The sequence below is a fragment of the Dasypus novemcinctus genome, chromosome X (genome assembly GCF_030445035.2).
Source record: "Dasypus novemcinctus isolate mDasNov1 chromosome X, mDasNov1.1.hap2, whole genome shotgun sequence".
Classification (NCBI taxonomy): Eukaryota; Metazoa; Chordata; class Mammalia; order Cingulata; family Dasypodidae; genus Dasypus; species Dasypus novemcinctus.
The window spans coordinates 27,464,287-27,469,751 of record NC_080704.1 but is presented as its reverse complement, the minus strand read 5'-3'; the positions used below and the strand labels follow the sequence as shown (position 1 = coordinate 27,469,751).

At 39.2% G+C, this 5,465-nt stretch overlaps 1 pseudogene; it reads right to left on the bottom strand.

Moving 5' to 3' along the window:
• Positions 1-2,018: 2,018 nt before the first annotated feature.
• LOC101411359 (folate receptor alpha pseudogene) lies at positions 2,019-2,779 on the bottom strand (annotated as a pseudogene).
• Positions 2,780-5,465: the final 2,686 nt, after the last annotated feature.

Sequence of the window (5,465 nt, the reverse complement as noted above, 5' to 3'; positions counted from 1 at the left end):
AGTTACTTGCAATAATTTTAAGGGCTTGACATATTTGTCTGTTTTCTTTCATTAGGCACTGCCTATGTTCTTGAGAGACTTTTACCCCTATATTTGAGATCATAGCATGACTCCCCAGGATGGGAATTTAATATTTTTTTGTTTATTGTGTGGGTCTCCACCCAGTGATGAGGTGGGGGAGAGGGAAAAATAGTTGTAATATGGGGGCATTTTCGAGCATTGGAATTGTCCTGCATGATGTTGCAATGATGGATACAGGCCATTTATATATTTTGTCATAACTTACAAAATCGCATGGGACAGAGTGTAAACTATAATGTAAAATACAATCTACAGCTAGTGGCAATGCTTCAATATGTGCTCATAAATTTTAACCAATGTATCACACTAATGAAGGATGTTGGGAGGAGGAGGAGTGGGGTATATGGGAATCTCCTACATTTTTTATGTAACATAAAGTTTCTTTGAAAAATAAAAAATAAATTTAAAGTGGGTAAAAGACTTAAGCAGACATTTCTCCCAAGAGGAAATACAAATGGCCAAAAAGCACATGAAAAAATGTTCAATATCACTAGCTATTAGGGAATTGCAAATCAAAACAACAATGAGATATCATCTCAAACTGCATAGAATGGCCTTTATTTATATATTTTTTAAAAAAACAGAAAACAATAAGTGCTGGAGAGGATGTGGAGAAATAGGAACACTCTGGTGCAGCCTCTGTGAAAGACAGTTTGTCTGTTCCTCAGGAAGCTAAATATAGAACTGCCATATGATCCAGCAATTCCTCTACTAGGAATATATCCAGAAGAACCGAAAACTGTGACACAAACAGACTGATGTTCATAGTGGTGTTATTCACAATTGTCAAAAAGATGGAAACAACCCACGTGTCCATCAACTGATGAATGGATAAACAAAATGTGGTGCATACATACAATGGAATACTTTGCTGCTGTAAGAAGAAATGAAATTGGGACACTTACAATAACATGGATGAACCTTGAAGACGTTATGTTAAGTGAAATAAGCCAGATGCAAAAGAACAAATATTGCATGGTCTCACTAATATGAACTAAATAAGAAGAATAAATGAACGGAGTTAAAACCTAGAGTAAAGGTTATTAGGAGATAAGAGGGCTGAGAAGGTGCACTGATGCTTGATGTATGTGGAAGTTTTAATTAACTTGACTGTAAAGTGTGGAAATGGAAAGAGTTGATGGTAACACATTATAAAGAGTAGAACTAACAGCTGATTTATAAATGGGATTGTGGCTCAAAAGTCTAGTCTAGGGATATAAATGTCAATTGAAAGAAAGCTAAATTTAAAAATTTGCTAAAAAAAAGAAAGAAAGCTAGAAAATAGTCTAGGGACTGAATAACATAGTGAACCCAAATGTGCATGAGAATTGTGGTTAATAGTACAACAGCAAGAATGTTCTTCTATGATCTAGAACAAATGTACATCACTATTGCAAGGTGGTAAGAATGTGGAGGAGTACAGAAAATATAATCAATATAACCTATGGATTATAGTCAACAGCAATACTGTAATATTCTTGACTCAATGCCAAAGATGTTCTGTAGTAATAATAAGGGGTTATGGAAAAAATATACCAAATGTATGCTATGGACCATACTTAGTGGTAATAGTCTGATATTATCTCATAATCTATAACAAATGTTCCACAACAATGTAGTGTGTTGGTGGAGGGGTGTTGTATGGGAATTCCACACATGTGCGTGATTGTTTTGTAAGCTCACAACTTTACTAATAAAAATAAATTTTTAAAAAATCAATTGGTCATAGATATAAAGGTCTATTTCTGAACTCTCAATTTTATTCCGTTGGTCAATATATCTATCCTTATGCCAGTACCATGCTGTGATTTTTTTGTGACGTGTCTGTTTATTTAAACAGGTTGTTAAAGGCCCCACCATGGAGCAGAAACTAAGTAGCTAGGAGCTGTGGTGCTGAACAGAGCCGGGATGTCTACGTATCAGAAGGTAGAAGGAACTCAGTAGAGCAGCCAAAGCATCATCAGGGACAGGGTGAACAGGAGAGGCCCAGCCTATGGGGTCCAGTCCCACTCATGGTCTTAGCATAGAACCTAGTCACCTCCTTGTTGGGGCTGCCCTGGGCCAGGTCTAATCACCATCTGGATGCAGCAGCTGCTCCAAAAGCTATAGTTCCTGACTTTGTAGGAGTGACTTCAGATTTCATTGCAGAAAGAAGCAGGTGTGGGGAAGTAGAAATTGAAGGGGCGGTGGCCAGCTCTAACTGGGCACTGGTTATACCCTAAGGTCCAGTTCCAGCCCATGTACCAGTTGCTCTTGCAGGTGTAGGAGGTTTGGCAGTCCTCCCACCAGCACTGACAGCCCTCTTTGCGTAGGGGCATGTTCAGGATCTGCTCTTTGTGTCACCTCTGTCCCACCTTCTGGATCCAGGGCCCCAAGCTAGGGGAGCACTCATAGAGGCAGGTGTCTTGGTTGAAGTGCCATTTGCAGGCAGGTGCCATCTTGCCTCTGTGGTCCCAGTTGAATCTGTCAGGTAGAAGATGTCCTTACGGGCCTCATGGCTGGAGGTGACAGAACAGCAGGCTTTCTTCTTCCAGGGACTGCACTCCTCCTGCAACTTGTCTTCAAGGCTTGGCTTTTCCTTGTGGCGCTTGGCACCCATGCAGATGTTGAGAAATTTAGTCCTGGCCCATGTAGTCCTGGGCTGGGCAACACGTACTACAGTCACTGACACGGGAAGGAACAGCAGTTGTGTTGTCATCTGTGGCGCAGCATCTGTCCTTGAAGGAAGCGCTGTGGTCAGTGGCACCAAGGAAAAAGTGAGGCTTCAAATTATGGGAATAGCCCCAGGTGGTGGAGCCTGGACAGTGAAGGCTAGAGCAGGTCACACCCCATCCAGCCACAGTGAGGTGTAGGATTAGACACTGCCCCTTCATTGTCAGTGATGAGGCTCCTTGAGCCTAGGCATTGGATTGGGAAAGTTAGCAGAGGGGGCTCCCTTGCCCCTCCCCGAGACCTGAGTCCATCCACTACCATGCTCTTTGGACCACAGTGGCTTAACACTATGTTTTAAAGCCAGGAAGTGTGAGTCCTCCAAATTCATTCTTCTTTTTCAAGATGTTTTTGACTATTTGGGAACCTTACCCTTCCAAATAAATTTGATAATTGGCTTTTCCATTTCTGCAAAGTAGGCTGTTGGAATTTTGATTGGGATTGCATTGAGTGCATAGATCATTTTAGGTAGAATCGACATCTTAACAATATCTAGTCTTCTAACACAGGAACACAGAATGTCCTTCCATTTACTTAGGTCTTCTCTGACGTCTTTTAGCGCTGGCTAGAACTTCTAATACAATGTTGAATAACAGTGGTGACAGTGGACATCCTTGTCTTGTTCTAGATCTTAAAAGGAAAGCTTTCAGTCTTTCACCATTGAGTACAATATTAGCTGTGGGATTTTCAAACATGCCCTTTATCATGTTGAGGAAGTTTCCTTCTATTCCTATTTTTCTAAATGTTTTTATAAAGAAAGGATGCTGGATTTTGTCAAATGCCTTTTCTGTGTCAATGGAGATGATCCTATGGTTTTCCCTCTTCATTTTGTTAATTGATTTTCTTATGTTGAACAATGCTTGACTACCTGTGATAAAACTCACTTGGTTATGGTGTATAATTCTTTTAAGTTTTGTTGTATTTGGTTTGCAAGTATTTTGTTGAGGATTTTTGCATCTATATTCATAAGAGAAATTGATCTATAATTTTCTTGTATCTTTATCTGGCTTTGTTCTGAGGGTGACATTGGCTTCATAGAATGAGTTAGATAGTGTAGCAGTTTTATATTATTGATGAATTCCAGAAAGAAATATTGGATTATGTTTGTAAACTGGTCTTTTCTGGCATATTAGAGTGTATTAGAATTGGAGATTTTGCTTTTACTTGATTAAATAATGATTAAGGCTTTGATGGGGCCACATCAGTAGGACATTGAGTCCCTGCCCCCTTTGTGAGTGGGGACTCACAGAGAAAGGAGGTTGGAGTTTTGAGATGGAGCCCAGGAAGTAAATACAGGAGAAGAACACAGAGGAATAGAGACAATGCCACAGACATGGCAGAGGCACCTGGAAAGAGCAACAAGTCATTTGCCTAATAGTCTACAGATGACCTTATGGAGAGACGCAAGTCTGAGCCCAGAGAGATTCGAGCCATGGGGAGAGAGACAAAGCCTAGAAAGCCTAATGGCCTACAGCTGATACTGGAAGAAGATGGGACCACAGAACCTTAAAAGGAAGAGGAAGGCTGAACATCTGCAGCCATCTTGCTCCAATAGGTAGCAAAAGACTTTCATGAGGGAAGTAACTTATGCTTTATGGACTGGGTAATGGTAAGCTTCTACCCCAAATAAATACCCTTTATAAAAGCCAACAGATTTCTGGTATTTTGCATCATCACCCCTTTGGCTGACTAATAAAAATAGTATTCCCCCCTGTTCAATTTTTTGGAAGAGGTTGAGTGGGACTGCTATTAATTTTTCTTGGAATGATTGGTAGAATTCACTTATGAAGCTATCTGGTCCTGAGCTTTTCTTTTTGGGGAGTTTTTTGATGACAGATTCAATCCGTTTACTTGAATTGGTCTGTTGAGGTCTTCTATTTCTTCAAGAGTCAGTGTAGGTTGTTCATATTTTTCTAGGAATTTGTCCATTTCATCTAGGTTGTCTAATTTGTTGGCATACCATTGTTCATAGTATCCTCTTATGATCCTTTCTACTTCTCTGCAGTCATTAATAATGCCCCCTTCTCATTTCTGATTTTATTTATTTACATCTTCTTTTTCTCTTTGCCAGTCTAGCTAAGGGTTTGTCAGTTTTATTGATCTTCTCAAAGAACTAACTTTTGGTTTTGTTAATTTTATTGTTTTTTTATTCTCAATTTCATTTATTTTCGGTTCCAATCTTTAGTATGTCTTTCCTCCTTCTTTGGAATTAGTTTGCTGCTCTTTTTCCAGTTTCTTCAGGTGTTCAGTGAGGTCTTTGATTTTAGCTCTTTCTTCTTTTTTAATGTAAGCATTTAGGGATATAAATTTCCCCCTTATGACTGCCTTTGCTGCATCTCATAATTTTGATACATTATATTCTCATTTTCGTTCATCTCAAGATATTTACTGATATGCCTTGCAATTTCTTCTTTGACCCACTGATTGTTTGAGTGTTTTATTTAGCTTCCATAATTTGTGGATTTTCCACTTCTCCACCTGCTATTGATTTCCAGCTTCATTCCATTATGGTCAGAGAAGATACTTTGTAAATTTATTGAGACTTTTTTTGTGAACCAACATATGGTCTATCCTGGAAAATGAGCCACATGCACTTGAGAAGAATGTATATCCTGCTCTTTCAGGGTGCAATGTTCTGTATATGTCTGTTAGGTCTGATTTTATCTTATTGTTCA